Raw genomic sequence first — 17791 nt, 5'->3', positions numbered from 1 at the left:
CCAGGAGCTGCCTTGGCAGCAGCTACTGTAATGGGGATCCTTAATAAATACAAATACAAATACAAAAACGGCATCCCTTTTATAAAATGCGCTATGCTGATTGAGCTATGCTGCTGAACCTGATTCAGCAGTGTCTTGCTTGGCAACTTCTTTCAACACTATCACTTTTCTCAAGAGCCCTTCGGAGGAGCAGAGCAAACATGACCTCGCCCTCTAGTGTCTGTGGAATGTACGTCATATAGGGTGTCTCAGGTAAATAACAGCACAGGAAGTAATAGTGTTCATGCTTGCATAGCAGCATCTGGTGTTGACCCTCTTTATCTTATAAGTGTGAGGAATTTCTGATGCAAATGCTACTGACGTTTGAGTTATTTTACAGGCAGCAACACGTACCTGTGCACTCCTAAACATTGTGAATAAGGGAGGAAAACACATGCACACAGATGCACATACCCAGGGTGAGTCAGACAAAGATCATCTGAACCACCCCCAGCACCCATTGCGTGTGGAGTCATGTGTCTGCTGGTTGAATTGATCTATGCTAAAGTTCACAGTAACCTTATGGAGAATATAAGCACCAAGTAATCACATCACCTGGAATCAATAGGATTCCTCCTACACTATATGGCAGGCCAATCTGCTTTACAATACGCCCTCCCTAAGTCTGCCCTAGTTTTCTGTGTCCCAGTCTTGTTTCAGTGTGTCTCATTTATGTATCATAGCCTATTTCACACATCCCACACGAACAACTTCCTGACATGTGACCTATTTTCAGTACATTTCTATACACACAGTACCAAACATAAAGCAGATACAGCGAACAAAGGCCCAATGACGCCAAAGCAGGAAGACGTGTATGAATCCTATTATATACAATATAATCCTATTTCTCCACCAGAGTGGAGACTAATTGGAGCAAACTTACAAGACACCTCGCTACTGTTTATAGGACAAAGTCTGAACACTGTCTTAAGATAAACACTGAGTGGACTCATTTACTCTGTGTGTGTGCGTGTGCACGCACGTGTGTAATCAGAAAAGGTAATGCTCACTCAATCGTCACAGTAGGTCTTGCATGGTCTTGTGTTATAATTGTTTCATCCGACACCTCTACCAGCCAACTCTGGCTCTAGTAGCAGCAGTCAATAAATATGATTAGGCTTTGATATGAAAGTGTTGAGATGGAGTGCTTTTGTTCGCTCTACCTCTTTCATAAATTATTTGAAATTTGTTTTCCAGCAATGATAGTGTTTATGCTACCTATGAAGTGACAGAAGAGAGACTTCAATTCTGCTCAAACTCGGACAGAGGTAACCTCCAGGCTGGCCTGCGTAGCCACAGGTCGAAAGTCGGATGTTAATTACCTCAGATGAGGCAGCTCAGGAGTTGAAGCAGGACTGTATTGTAAAGCAGAGGCCTGCCATATAGTGTAGGTGGAGGCCTATTCTTTGCAGGTGATGTGATTACTCAGTGCTTATATTCTCCGTAAGGTTACTGTGACCTTTAGCATAGATCAATTCACCCAGCAGACACATGACTCCAGACGCAATGGGTGCTCCGCTCCACATCCTCCCTCCCTCCCTCCACACACCCACCCTACTGGGGGAATTCAGATGCATTACTGACGGGTGGCCAGCTCTAGGAAGAGCCTTGGTGGTTCCAAACTTCTTCCATTTAAGAATGATGGAGGCCACTGTGTTCTTGGGGACCTTCAATGTTGCAGACATTTTTTGGTATCCTTTCCCAGATCTGTGCCTCGACACAATCCTGTCTTGGAGCTCTACGGACAATTCCTTTGACCTCATGGCTTGGTTTTTGCTCTGACATGCAATGTCAACTGTGGGACCTTATATAGACAGGTGTGTGCCTNTGTGTGTGTGTGTGTGTATAAAATCAGGAAGGTAATGCTCACTCATTCGTTGCAGTAGGTCTTGCCTGCATGGTCTTGTTCAGTAATTTTCTCATCCAACACCTTTACCAGCCAACTCTGGCTCTAGAAATATGATCAGGCTTATGTTGAGATTTCCTTTCCCCCATCTTTTTCTTAAAGGATTTGAAGTGTGTTTGCCAGCAATGATACTGTTAGTATTGCTTATGAAATGACAGAGGAGAGACTTTCAATTCTGCTCAAACTCAGACAAAGACAGATGTCACCTTCAGGCTGGCCTGCCATAGCCCCAGGTCAAAGGTCAAATGTTAATAACCTCAGATGAGGCAGCTCAGGAGTTAAAGCAGCACTGTATTGTAAAGCAGATTGGCCTGGGAGTGACAAAGAAGGGTCTTGCTTGTTAAAATTGACAAAGTTGGGGGAAGGAAAGCACATGTGAGAGACACAGCGAGATCAGAGAGAAAAAGAGTGAGAGAGAGCATTATGTACATAGCTATGATAACATAATTTCACAGTCATTTCAGTGCATGAAACCCATATCTGAATGCGTCATAAGGAGGATAAATAGGGGGAAATTCACAGTACCACCGTCTGCCTACGTAGGCTACTAGCTTCTTAATCTCCTGGGAAGTTTCTGTAAACTCCATGTTTAGTTTAATACAGAGACCTCTTTCATCACATCAAGATAATGATAGTGGCACACAGACATGCCAAAACATCCACACCCTCCTCACAGGAGTGTCAACACTATTACTCTGACCTGTATTCATTTGCTTGGCAGATACACTTATCTCTGGAGTCAAACATCTGTCTTTTAACCTTTACCTATGACAGGTAGCTCACTCACAATCTGCTATTTTCATCAGTTTATTACACATGGTGCTATCTGCTGCTAATATGTTACAGTGTGTTAGGGGGTGTTCAGACCTTTTGGTTCAGCATTAAGCTATTGGAGGACTGCCTGAAAACACTGTGACTGAGCAATCTGAGGGGTTCATATAGAAATGTACAGTGCATTCGGAAAGTATTCAGACGCCTTGACTTTTCCCCCCCAAAATTACGTTACAGCCTTATTCTAAAATGTATTCAATAAAAAATGTTCCACATCAATCTACACACAATACCCCATAATGACAAAGTGAAAACAGGTTTTTTGAAATTTTGGCAAATGTATTAAGTATAAAAAAACTGAAATACCTTATATAGGTAAGTATTCAGACACTTTGCTATGAGACTCGAAATTGAACTCAGGGGCATCCTGTTTCCATTGATCATCATTGAGATGTTTCTACAAATTGATTGGAGTCTACCTGTGGTAAATTCAGTAGATTGGACATGATTTGGAAAGGCACACACCTGTCTATATAAGGTCCAACAGTTGACAGTGCATGTCAGAGCAAAAACCAAGCCATGAGGTCGATGGAATTGTCGGTAGAGCTCCGAGACAGGATTATGTCGAGGCACAGATCTGGGGAAGGGTACCAAAACATTTCTGCAGCATTGAAGGTCCCCAAGAACACAGTGGCCTCCATCATTCTTAAATGGAAGAAGTTTGGAACCACCAAGACTCTTCCTAGAGCTGGCCGCCCGGCCAAACAGAGCAATTGGGGGAGAAGGGCCTTCGTCAGGGAGGTGACCAAGAACCCGATGGTCACTCTGACAGAGCTCCAGAGTTCCTCCAGAAGGACAACAATCTCTGCAGCACTCCACCAACCAGGCCTTTATGGTAGACTGGCCAGATGGAAGCCACTCCTTAGTAAAAGGCACGACAGCCTGCTTAGAGTTTGCCAAAAGGTGCCTAAAGGACTCTCAGCCCATAAACAAGATTCTCTGGTCTGATGAAACCAAGATTTAACTCTTTGGCCTGAATGCCAAGTGTCATATCTGGAGGAAACCTGGCACCATCCCTACTGTGAAGCATGGTGAGGGCAGCATCATGCTGTGTGGATGTTTTTCAGCGGCAAGGACTAGGAGGATATAAATCAGTCATACTCCAGCTATGCAGATTTAGGAACTTCATCTAAACAGGAAAGTCTAAATCTATATAAACAATGTTGTCAAGGGCTTAATGGGATGACAGAAGAGAGACAAACACAGTGCCTCTCGCCCCCAGCCTCCACTGTAGTCAGACAAACACTGTTTGTTGGTATCATTAAACAACAGGTGGGTTAGATGCTAAATACCAAAGGTCTGAAGGATGGCCTGCTGATTCAGCTGTATATGAATCGGCCCAGATTGATTAGCAGCATGCTAGTTGTGGCCCAGAAATACCTTCCCTATTTTTACACAATTGCATGCGCACAGAGTGCGTCAGAGAGCTGACACTGACAGTAAAAAACACTGATTGACACCCTCACCCCAACTGTGCTTTGACAAGCTGCTCAACTGCCAACACCAGCCTTCCATCGGACCTGTCTCCATTTGCAAACAAGGCTCTGTTAGTTAGAGCTGAGCATCACCCACATTAAGAGGCACCCCACTGATAAGTGCTGTGGACAGACAGGAAACGCATCACAGAGTTCAGAGTTGTGCACCACTGTGGTATCACTAATGAGCAGACTCAACATGGGGTTCTATGGGCTTGACACTTAACAACATCCCTGATTATCTCTGAGGCTGAGCAGCCATGACGCCATGCATAGACACAGGCCTGCCTGCCTGTCTGTCAGTTAGCATGGAAGAGCAACTGAGACCGTCAGTCAGAGTACTCATGGGAGGATTACTGTGGACATAGTCAGCTGTTACAGAGCTGAGTGAGGAGAAGGGAAGTCAATGATATGAGTTCTACACTCTCCCAAACAAAGATGAATCCATTGCTCTGTTGACTTTCTGAGAGACTTCAAAAGAGAATCAATACACATTTTCCCTCAATACACATTTCAATTGATGATGTGGTTGGTGACACTTTGCGTCTTGAAAGTCCTTTAACTTGAAAACTTGACTGCTGACATACAACATATTTTGGGACTGTATCAACAACGGACTAATGAAAAAAATACTAAAGGAAAGTTTTGAGTGAATTTTCCCTTAAATATGAAGTCTAATGTGGGGTGGCCCTCATGTCATTGCTGCTGTACTAAGTATGCTGTTCTTCCTGGACAATGAGCTCTATCCTGTAGGGAGAGTAATTTTCAAAAAAGCTTAAAGATGGCGCTGACAGAGAGGGCTGCCTCGCTTCTAGTTTTTAGGAAACTTTGCAGTATTTAGCTTTTTTATATATTATTTCTAACATTTTTAGCCCAGAAAATGTTATGTGTTATTGCATACAGCCGGGAAGAACTATTGAATATCAGAGTGGCGGTACCTCACCAGCACTACCAGCATTACGACCAGGAATATGACTTTCCTGAAGCAGATCCTTTGTTCGCACCACCCAGGGCAATTTAACTGATTCCAGAGACTGGCCCAAAACAACACCGGTGAATGAGAGGTACTCGGAGCAGTCTTCTAGCCCGATTATGGAGGTGCGCAAACCACCCACCGCTTCCGAGTATATTACTCACTGTTCAGTCCCTAGATAATAAAGTTGATAAGCTCAGGGCAGGGGTTTCTTTCCAGAGAGACATCAGGGATTGTAAGAATACTCTGTTTTACGGAAACATGGCTCTCTCGGGATATACTGTCGGAGTCTGTCCAGCGATCTGGATTTTCAGTTCATCGCGCCGAGAGGAATAAACGTCTCTCTGGGAAGAAGAAGGGCGGGGGTGTATGTTTCATGATTAACGACTCATGGTGATAACATACAGGAACTCAAGTACTTTTGTTCATCTGACCTAGAATACCTCACAATCAAATGCCGACCGTATTATCTCCCAAGAGAATTCTCTTAGATTATAGTCACAGCCATGTATGTCCCCCCTCAAGCCAATACCACGACGGCCCTCAAGGAACTTCACTGGGCTTTATGCAAACTGGAAACCATATATCCTGAGGCTGCATTTATTATAGCTGAGGATTTTAACAAAGCAAATTTGAGAAAAAGGATGCCTAAATTCTATCAGCATATTGACTGTAGTACTCGCGCTGCTAAAACACTCAACCACGCTGGTCTGACCAATCGGAATCCACGCTTCAGTGGAGACAGTGACTGAGTTTATCAGGAAGTGTATAGGAGATGTTGTAACCACTGTGACTATTAAAACCTAGTCTAACCAGAAACCGTGGACAGATGGCAGCATTTGCGCAAAACCGCTTTTAACCATGGCAAGGTGACTAGGAATATTGCAGATTGCAAATAGAGTAGTCATTCCCTCCGCAAGGCAATCAAACAGGTAAAACGTCAGTATAGAGACAAAGTGGAGTCGCAATTCAACAGCTCAGACACGAGACGTACGTGGCAGGGTCTACAGACAATCACGGACTACAAAAGGAAAACCAGCCACGCGGACACCGACATCTTGCTTCCGGACAAGCTAAACACCTTCTTTGTCCCTTTGAGGATAACACAGTGCCACTGACGCAGCCCGCTATCAAGGACTGTGGGCTCTCCTTCTCCGTGGCCGAGGTGAGTAAGACATTTCAACTTGTTAACCCTTGCAGGGCTGCCGGCCCAGACGGCATCCCTAGCTGCTTCCTGGCTGGTGTGTTTACGGACATATTTACATCTGGCTGGTGTGTTTACGGACATATTCAATCTCTCCCTATCGCAGTCTGATGTCCCCACATGCTTCAAGATGTCAACCATTGTTCCTGTACCCAAGAATGCAACGATAACTGAATGAAATGACTATCGCCCCGTAGCACTCACTTTCGTCATCATGAAGTGCTTTGAGAGGCTAGTCAAGGATCATATCACCTCTACCTTACCTGTCACCCTAGACTCGCTTCAATTTGCTTACCGCCCCAAAAGGTCCACAGACGATGCAATTGCCATCACACTGCACACTGCCTTATCCCATCTGGACAAGAGGAATACCTACAGTATGTAAGAATGCTGTTCATTGACTATAGCTCAGCATTCAACACCATAGTACCCTCCAAGCTTATCATTAAGCTTGAGGCCCTGGGTCTGAACCCCACCCTGTGCAATTGGACGAGCTGCATCAAACACTCAAACTGGACAGTTTTATCTCAATCTCTTCATTCAAAGACTCAATCATGGACACTCTTACTGACAGTTGTGGCTGCTTTGTGTGATGTATTGTTGTCTCTACCTTCTTGACCTTTGTGCTGTTGACTGTGCCCAAAAATATTTGTACCATGTTTTGTGCTGCTACCATGTTGTTGTTATGTTGTGTTGCTACCATTCTGTGTTGTCATGTGTTGCTGCCTTGCTATGTGGTTGTCTTAGGTCTCTCTTTATGTAGTGTTGTGTTGTCTCTCTTGTTGTGATGTGTGTTTTGTCCTATATTTACAGTTGAAGTCGGAAGTTTACATACACCTCAGCCAAATACGTAAAAACCTAAAAACCTTGAACATGCCTATATATAGACAAGGACCTGTCCTCCAGCAGCTTTGGAGCCTGTGATTTGTGTGAGGGTCCAACGAGAATTTTTTGTGAATCCTCCTACAACGAAAATAGCATCAGAGGGCCAAAGGTCACTTGGCAGGGGATTCCAAAATAATAAATGTTCCCCTTCTGTCTGGCTTCCATCACAGGTGAGTGAAAATATGCAACATTATGTCAGTCCTGTGCAATGTTTCCACAATGTCTGTGTTGTTGGTCCATGTCCCACTGTTAACTTAGAATTCATGCGTGCTCTATCTCCCTCCTTTCATCACATAAATACACAGACAAAGACACAGATACACACATATACACTCCACGTTGCCATCAGTAAAGCATGAATTATTTGACCAGCCAACTAAACAGCACAGCCAATCCAGAAGCATCTACAAATCAGCTGAGCATTGAACATGTAAATACTTCCAACTCCGAACATGAGGGAACCATCTCTCTCTCACAGTGATTTGCTCACTACTGCATGTCAAATGATTTCAGCTGAAATGTGACTGACAGCTGTCACTATGGTGTCCGATCATACAGTATCTCACAGACACATAAGCCAGTCCTATAGTTTTCAGAGTGCAGACACATGCAGTGGTGTAAAGTACTTAAGTAAAATGACTTGAAAGAACTACTTAAGTAGTTTTTTGTGGCATCTGTACTTTATTTTACTATTTATATTTTTGACAAATTTTTGTTTTACTCCACTACATTCCTAAATAAATTAATATATGTTTTACTCCATACATTTTCTATGACACCCAAAAGTACTTGTTACATTTTGAATGCTTAGCAGGACGGGACAATGGTCCAATCCATGCACTTATCAAGAGAACATCCCTGGTCATCCGTACAACCTCTGATCTGGCGGACTCACTAAACACAAATGCGTGTTGGAGTGTTGGAGTGCGCCTCTGGCTATCCGTAAATTTAAAAAACAAGAAAATCGTGCTACAAGATTGCTTAATATAGGGAAATATTTGTTACTTTTACTTTTGATACTTAAGTATATTTCAAACCAAATACTTTTAGACTTTAACTCAAGTGGTATTTTACTGGGTGACTTTCACTTTTACTTGAGTCATTTTCTATTAAGGTATCTTTACTTTTACTCAAGTTTGACAATGGGTACTTTTTCAGCTACTGGACACGTGGCAGGAGACAGTGTGAGGCTGGAACACTTTTTACTACTGTATGTCCTGGGGCTAGAAGAAGGAAGATGAGGGAAAGGAGAGCAGAGTCTTACCTGTACGGAGTTTGAATATGGCCCTCTTTCCTCCACCGGCGGGAACACCTGCCGTCCCCCTCCCCTGAAGAAGCGAAAGAGGGCAATAAGAACCCCCTGCAGCATACTGCCTACCTGTGTTTCTATAGCGCCCTCCTCTCCCTCTTTATCTCTTTCTTTATCTCTATGTTTCGTTTTCTATTTGTCTCTCTCTGTCTTTCAGCCACTAACCCTACGTCTCTATCAGTCTCCTTGGCTCTCTTCCTCTAATACTCTCCTGGTTGTCAGTGGAGACAGAGTCTCAGTACATAAACAAGCCTACCCATATCTACACATGCTCCAGGCTTCTCACTCTCTCTTTTCCCTCTCTCTTTCTCTCTCTCTCAAGGCTCTCTTCAAATCTCCTCCTCCCTAACTCTCTCTCTACTCTGCCCTGCCCCCCTTCTCTCTGGTCCTCTGTAGCTCAATTGGTAAATTATGGATCTTGCAATGCCAGGATAGTGGGTATGATTCCCGGGACCACCCACACGTAAAAATGTTGGCATTCATATCTGTAAGTTTCTTTGGATAAAAGTGTCTGGTAAAAGGAATATATATTACAATACTGTGTGTGGTTATTATGTTGTGTGTGCCTGTGTGTACATGTGCATGTGTGCGTGTGTGTGCATGTGTGTGGTTTGGGCAATCCAGTATCTGCACACTGGTATGGAAACTGAGTGTCTGTGAATATCTCTAATGCCATCTCCACCTGCTCCAGAAAAACTGCAGGGCTCCAAAAACAGATAGAGAAGCAAACACTAAATGCCTAGTCTCTCTCTCACTCTCACACTCACACTCACACTCACAGGGATATCGATCTAAGTGCCAACGAGTGAGAGATATTGTTTCAGCCCAGGGTCAGAGAGGCTGGCTCAGTGGGGGTGGGTGTTCCCTTTTTGCAAGCTCCGGTAACACAAGGCTTCATGGAGCAACATTCTATCACATGCACAAGCCTATCAACATATAATAGCACTGTCAGGTTGGTCTGTAGTGTACCGTACATAGCCTATGGTCATATTTATTTTGGTCATATTTATTTTTTCTGTTTTAGTTTTAATTAAATTAAGGGATTTATATTTGTATTACATTCTAATAATCCAGGAGGATGTTGTGACATTAATGTGACATGAATAATGGTGTTTGGTCCCGTGTAAACATCCCGTTGAAGAGTCATCTTTATTGACACAAAATCCATTTGACTCAGTCATATTAGCAACTAAACAGCCATGAAGTGATAGCATATGACTTTCCAGTTAAAAGGTTTTGTTATTGATAGGCTAAAGCTGAACACAGAACATCGGGGGAATAATATGCAACGCAATCTCCTTTGTATGATAATGAGAGCAAAGAACCAAGACCCTGATATCAGAACAGGCCTGTCCCCTGTCAAGAGTTCAAAGCTGCTGCATCTACTAAAAAGCACAGCAAAGAAAACAACCATAAATACATCAGCATGTGCATTTAGCATCATTGTGAAATAAGACACAGATAATAAGACAAAGGAAACTTCATAGGCTTGTGTGATTCTATTAGTTGTGAATAAAATAAACACAATCTCTCACAATCTCTCAAGCATAAAAACCGAATTATATCTGAATGATTTTTTAAATCGTGTACATAATTATACTTAATCAATTACCTCTGAATGAGAGCTGACTGGCAGAGAGTTAATAAAAAGATTCACTTGAGCATGTAATAGGCAATTTATTGACATGGCCAAACATGAGTTATACAAATGGTACAAATTATTATAAAAACTAGGAAAACTATTTTTTTTAAATGTTAAGACCTCAGTCCATTTTTTCCTTCATAAAGCCTTTAAAGATTCATGACACCAGAACACCACCGGGAAGATATTCCCTCTTTGGTTTCTAATCTAGTTCCATGATGGACCACTGAAAAGTTTTTCTAAAACATTTTGTACCAGTAATTGGCATGCAAGTCTTCTCATTGCGAGAGCACCACTTCCATTAAATATAGACAAATTATTCAGTCTATGTCAGAAGGTAATTAAATGACAGACCAGTCAGCATGTCACGACTTCCACCGAAGGTGGCTCCTCTTCCTGTTCGGGCGGCGCTCGGCGGTCGTCGTCACCGGTCTACTAGCTGCCACCGATTCCCTTTTCTTTTTCTGTTGGTTATGTCTGTATTGGTTTCACCTGTTTCTTGTTTGAGGGTTGTTTCAGGGCTATTTAAGCCTTCTATGCCCGCCTGCTTTTGTGCGGGCTTGTTCTCTGTTCTGTTTGTGGATGGTTGTGTTTTTGTTATTTTTTGGACTGTTTGGTGTCATGTTTGTGTCGGTCATTATTTTGCCTGTTGTTTTTGGCGTGACCATTACTTATTTTCCCTAAACCTCTGCTCTCTGCGCCTGACTCCGCACCCACCACTCCTAGCTACGTGACAGAAGCCCGCACCATAGCATGGAGTCAGCAGGAGCAGCTGCAACCCCTCTCCCATCTATGGAGGAGCGTGTCCTCCATCACACGGCCATCCTCAACCGAATCGGGTCAGCGATGGACCAGATGATGGAGAGAATGGACCGATGGGAGAGGAGTGGTCTCCCTACCTCGCCTCCAGCTCCTCCTCTGCCTGCTCAACCTATTCCTCCGGCGGCGTCCGGATCCAGCGCTCTTCGTCTTGCGCCCCCAAGGGAGTATGATGGAACGGCGGCTGGGTGCAAGGGATTTTTGCTCCAGCTAGAGCTGTACCTGGCTACCGTTCACCCGACTCCCTCTGGTGAGGAGAGAGTGAGTGTCCTCGTCTCCTGTCTTACGGGCAGAGCCCTGGAGTGGGCAAACGCGGTGTGGAATAGTCCAGACTCCGCAAGGGACCACTACCCAGAGTTGTTCCACCTTCGGCAGGAGAAGAGGAGCGCGCAGGACTTTGCGCTGGAGTTTCGGACCTTGGCCGCTGGAGCGGGGTGGAGCGACAGGGCCCTGATGGACCACTAACGGTGTAGCCTCCGGGAGGACGTCCACAGGGAGCTAGCTTGTCGGCACGCCACCCTCACCCTCTACGAGCTCATAGACATGTCGATCCGACTGGACAACCTGCTAGCTGCCCGCGGGCGTCCAGAACGGGTCCTGTTAGTTCCACCTCCCGGCCCTCCCGCTCCAATACCTATGGAGTTAGGGGGTCCACATCGAGGGGAACCAGAGGAGGAGGCTCCTCCTGCACCAGTTGTGGTTTGAGAGGACACACTGCCGATCGGTGCTGGAGGAGCACGTCTGGGAGACGAGAGGGCAGGCAGAGCACATCTCGGTCACCCCAGGTGAGTCAGCACCAGACTCACCCAGAGCTCCCTGTTTGTCACATGTTTTTACTAATCTCTTTCCCTGAGTTTTCTCCCTCTCTCCAGCATAAGGCGCTAGTCGATTCAGGCGCAACTGGGAACTTTATGGATCGCGGACTCGCTCTTAGGTTAGGGATTCCGCTGGTGCCGATAGATCAACCCTTCCCCGTGCACTCCCTAGATAGCCGACCGTTAGGGTCAGGGCTGGTCAGGGAGGCCACGGTTCCACTGGACATGGTAACGCAGGGGGATCATGGGGAGCGGATTAGTCTCTTCCTTATTGATTCACCTGCTTTTCCAGTGGTGCTGGGGATTCCATGGCTGGCTAGTCACAATCCTAGGATTTCATGGAAACAGGGGGCTCTCCAGGGGTGGTCAGAGAAGTGTTCAGGTAGGTGTATAGGAGTTTCCATCGGTGCCACGACGGTGGAGAGTCCAGACCAGGTTTCCACTGTGCGCATTCCCTCAGAATATGCCGATTTGGCTATCGCCTTCTGTAAGAAGAGGGCGACCCAATTACCACCTCATCAACGAGGGGATTGCGCGATAAACCTCCAGGTAAACGCAGCACTTCCCAGGAGTCACGTGTACCCGTTGTCAGAGGAGGAGACAGTGGCTATGGAGACATATGTCGCTGAATCTCTGGGACAGGTGTACATTCGGCCCTCCACGTCACCCGTCTCTTCGAGTTTCTTTTTTGTGAAAAAGAAGAAGGAAGGTCTGCGCCCGTGCATTGATTATAGAGGTCTAAATTCCATCACAGTGGGGTTTAGTTACCCGCTACCTCTCATCGCTACGGCGGTAGAATAATTTCACGGAGCGCGCTTTTTCACAAACTGGACCTCAGGAGCGCATATAATTTGGTGCGTATCTGGGAGGGAGATGAGTGGAAGAGTGGAAGCCGTCTTTCAATCCTTCGTAGACGAGATTTTCAGGGACCTGCACGGGCAGGGTGTGGTGGTATACATCGATGATATCCTGACCTATTCCGCCACACGCGCCGCGCATGTGTCTCTGGTGCGCAAGGTACTTGGGCGACTGCTGGAGCATGACCTGTACGTCAAGGCTGAGAAATGTGTGTTCTCCAAACAAGCCGTTTCCTTCCTGGGTTATCGCATTTCCACCTCTGGGGGGGTGATGGAGTGTGACCGAGTTACAGCCGTGCGTAATTGGCCGACTCCAACCACGGTAAAGGAGGTGCAGCGGTTTTTAGGGTTTGCCAATTACTACCGGAGGTTTATCCGGGGTTTTGGCTAGGTGGCGGCTCCCATTACCTCACTGCTGAAGGGGGGGCCGGCACGTTTACGGTGGTCAGCGGAGGCGGACAGAGCTTTTAGTCATCTGAAGGCGTTGTTTACCGACGCCCCCGTGTTTGCTCATCCGGACCCCTCTTTGGCGTTCATAGTGGAGGTGGACGCGTCCGAGGCTGGGGTTGGAGCCGGGCTATCACAGCGCTCGGGCACGCCACCGAAGCTCCGCCCCTGCGCTTTCTTTTCGAAGAAGCTCGGTCCGGCGGAGCGAAACTATGACGTGGGGGTCCTGGAGTTGTTAGCTGTGGTAAAAGCTCTGAAGGTGTGGAGACATTGGCTTGAGGGGGCCAAGCACCCTTTCCTCATCTGGACTGACCACCGTAATCTGGAGTATGTCAGGCAAGGTGGGCCATGTTTTTCACCAGATTTAGGTTCACCATCTCCTATAGACCAGGTTCCCTTAACACTAAGGCCTACGCGCTGTCCCGTCTCTATGACACTGAGGAGCGGTACATCGATCCTACTCCCATCCTTCCAGCTTCATGTCTGGTGGCACCGGTGGTATGGGAGGTGGACACGGACATCGAGCGGGCGTTACGGTTGGAACCTGCACAGTGTCCAGCGGGTCTTCAGTACGTGCCGCTTGGTGTTCGTGACCAATTGATTCGGTGGGCCCATACGCTACCCTCTTCGGGTCATCCGGGTATTGAGAGGACAGTGCGGGGTCTTCGGGGGAAGTACTGGTGGCCCACTTTAACTAAGGACGTGAGGTTTTATGTCTTCTCCTGTTCGGTGTGCGCTCAGAGTAAGGCTCCTAGACACCTGCCTAGAGGGAAGTTACAGCCCCTCCCCGTTCCACAATGGCCGTGGTCTCATCTGTCGTCTGTCACCGACCTTCCCCCGTCTCAGGGGAATACTACGATCCTGGTCGTTGTGGATCGGTTTTCGAAGTCCTGCCGTCTCCTCCCGTTGCCCGGTCTCCCTACTGCGGAGGCCCTGTTTACCCACGTCTTCCGGCACTACGGGGTGCCTACGGGGTGCCACTCCTCCACGAACATGTCGCCTTTCCAGTGCGTGTTGGGCTACCAGCCGGTCCTGGCACCGTGGCATCAGAGCCAGACCGAAACTCCCGCGGTGGAGGAGTGGGTGCAGCGCTCAAAGGAGACCTGGAGAGCCGTCCAGGAATCACTCAAACAAGCTGGTGGGCGGCAGAAGAGGAGCGCTGACCGCCACCGCAGTGAGGCCCCCATATTCGCACCGGGGGACCGGGTCTGGCTCTCGACCCGAAACCTGCCCCTCCGCCTGCCCTGCCGGAAGCTGGGGCCGCAGTGTGTGGGGCCATTTAAAGTCCTGAGGAGGATAAACGAGGTGTGTTATAGGTTACAGCTCCCTTCTTACTATCATATTAACCCCTCGTTTCATGTGTCTCTCCTCAGGCCGGTGGTAGCTGGTCCCCTGCAGGAAGGTGAGGTGCCGGAGGTCCCTCCGCCCCCTCTGGACATCGAGGGGTCCCCGGCGTACACAGTACGTTCCATTCTGGACTCTAGACACCGGGTGAGGGGCCTACAGTACCTCGTGGACTGGGAGGGGTACGGTCCAGAGGAGAGGTGCTGGGTACCGGTGGAGGACATCTTGGATCCATCACTGCTGAGGGATTTCCACCGCCTCCATCCGGATCGCCCTGCGCCCCGCCCTCCAGGTCGCCTTCGAGGCTGGTGTCGGCGCGTCAGGGGGGGGGTACTGTCACGAGGGGGTACTGGCTCCTCTTCCTGTTCGGGCGGCGCTCGGCGGTCGTCGTCACCGGTCTACTAGCTGCCACCGATTCCCTTTTCTTTTTCTGTTGGTTATGTCTGTATTGGTTTCACCTGTTTCTTGTTTGGGGTTGTTTCAGGGCTATTTAAGCCTTCTATGCCCGCCTGCTTTTGTGCGGGCTTGTTCTCTGTTCTGTTTGTGGATGGTTGTGTTTTTGTTATTTTTTGGACTGTTTGGTGTCATGTTTGGGTCGGTCATTATTTCGCCTGTTGTTTTTGGCGTGACCATTACTTACCGGAATAAATACGGTTTTCCCTAAACCTCTGCTCTCTGCGCCTGACTCCGCACCCACCACTCCTAGCTACGTGACACAGCAACATCTAAAGGTCTGCAAGATGGGAAGTGAGAAAAGCTGCTCTAAAATGTGAGATTCCATAATGAATGTAGAATTTTTGTGTCAAATATGCAGGTTCACATTTATTGTCACGAGTTTTGCCCTGGAGGCAGAACTGAGCGGTTTCCGCTCGATGGGCCAGCTGCAAAGTCAAAATTGGCTTTATTGTAAAAATGTATGAACCAAAATGATATTTTTGGTCTTAATTTAAGGTTAGGGTTAGGTATTACCTCCCTAACCTTACTACATTTGCACACACTGTATATAGATTTTTCTATTGTGTTATTGACTGGACGTTTGTTTATCCCATGTGTCACGATCGTCGTAACGTGAAAGAGAAGAGGACCAAGGCGCAGCGTGAAGTGAATACATAATCTATTTATTTAAGCGACGTACTGAAGAACACTTAAACAAAACTACAAAACAACGAACGTGAAGCTATACAAAACAAATAAGTGCAGACACTGGCAACTTACACATAGACATAGACAACCACCCACAAATTACCTAATGACTATGGCTGCCTAAATATGGCTCCCAATCAGAGACAACGATAGACAGCTGTCTCTAATTGAGAACCAATCTAGGCAACCATAGACATACAATCCCCTAGACTAGACACTGCCCCATAAACATACAAAAAAACCTAGACAATACAAAACACATACATCCCTCATGTCACACCCTGACCTAACTAAAATAATAAAGAAAACAAAGATAACTAAGGCCAGGGCGTGACACCATGTGTAACTCTGTGTGGTTGTTTTTGTCACACTGCTTTGCTTTATCTTGGCCAGGTCGCAGTTGTAAATGAGATCTTGTTCTCAACTGGCCTACCTGGTTAAATAAAGGTGAAATAAAAAAATGACAGTTAGCAGTGTGGTTAAGGTTAGGGTTAAAAACCGGTTGTATGACTTTGTGGCTGTGCTAGCTAGTGATCACTCTGCAGAGCTGCCTCCAGTACATGAGTCATCTTAATAAATGCCAATCTGCGTCAAATATGAGCAGGTTATGGTAATGTGTGAAGCTTAATGGGGGTAGTGATGTAAGAACTGGGGGTGAATGGAGTGCATGGTTGTTACTAGGGTGACTGAGCCTCTTCAACAGCCCTGAGTTCCTAATGTAAAGCAATTACCCACACAGCCTCACAGCTAATGACAGACAGCTGAAAAATAAAAGGATATTAGAAAGCCCTTTTATTGAGCGAGAGGCACTTAGCCCCACAAGAGCACCAATAAAACTTTATGGGAGATTGAGAGTGGTGGGGGGTCTAATGTGCTGTAGCTACACACAACATGCCAGAAACCCAGTCCTAAACCCTTTATGTTACATCAAAATTACGATATAAACCTGAGAGAATTATAATGGGGTGGCAGGTAACCTAGTGGTTAGAGAGTTGGGCCAGTAACCGAAAGGTTGCTGGATCGAATCCCCGAGCTGACAAGGTAGAAATCTGTCGTTCTGCCCCTGAACAAGGCAGTTAACCAACTGTTCCCTGGTAGGTCGTCATTGTAAATAAGAATTTGTTCTTAACTGGCTTGCCAATAATAATAGAATGTGGGAAAACATTGAAATTGGGAACAGCAGGTGTGTGTGATCTGGTGTGTAAACCTAAGCTTTGTTTTTTATGAAAGGCAATGTGCTAGCATGTGCTAGCATGATGGTGAATGGAAGCAACGTTGTGAATGGAAGCAACGTTGTGTGGATGATTCATGTTGGTGCATGTTCTCATTTACCACAGGCACTTCATTTGCTTTAATAAACAATCAAAGTCTTGAACTGTTTTGATTTATGACAAAAATGGACTGTGATTGCCATTCAAATAGTCTAGACTCTAGATACAGCGGCAGTGTGAAGAGACTACCTACTACAGTGTTTTAGGCGAGCCATTTTTGCAAACATATCCATATCAAAGGCTACAATAAACAATTTACCGTCAGAGATCTAGGGTGTAGAAATAATCTACTTCTCTACCTCTTCAGACTTTTTTTTAATTTTGAAGGAGAAATGATCAAACACTGACAGGCCTTTTATTTCTATGCTTCTTCTACAGTAGAAGTGGATATATTACATCGGTAATGCTTTTGCTTTGATCAACCGACCAAGTCAAAGAGGATTTCTAATGGCCACAGCATCCTGACCTCAGACATAAAAGGAACGGTGGGATAATGATTTTAAGAAACACAAAGTAAACTTTGAATGATATACAATGATATCAACATTTCTTTATCACAATCAGGTACTCAGATAATGATGTATAATCAGCATATTCTGTTGTACTTCAGACACAACCACCCAGCAACCCAGCGCATCAATATTTATACACTTACATCTCTGCTGTTGTCGATGGCTGGAACTGCTGACTACGGCACAAGAAGGAGTTTCCACATGCCTGGCCCATCGCTGTCACCTGTCAGTCACAGTCCCTAACAGCTGGAACAGGGCCCCGTCTTCACAGCTCTAACCCCAGTCCACCCTCTCAGTACAGCGGAATGCTGTTATG

The 17791-nt window shown here is 46.2% G+C and overlaps 1 pseudogene; it reads right to left on the bottom strand.

Moving 5' to 3' along the window:
- The window catches only part of LOC111981664 (cGMP-dependent 3',5'-cyclic phosphodiesterase-like), a 35926-nt pseudogene extending 18237 nt beyond the window's left edge, over positions 1-17689 (bottom strand).
- Positions 17690-17791: the final 102 nt, after the last annotated feature.

The sequence above is a fragment of the Salvelinus sp. IW2-2015 genome, linkage group LG20 (assembly GCF_002910315.2).
Source record: "Salvelinus sp. IW2-2015 linkage group LG20, ASM291031v2, whole genome shotgun sequence".
NCBI lineage: Eukaryota > Metazoa > Chordata > Actinopteri > Salmoniformes > Salmonidae > Salvelinus > Salvelinus sp. IW2-2015.
Note: the sequence above shows the minus strand (reverse complement) of the source record. Positions and strands in the feature narration are given on the sequence as shown.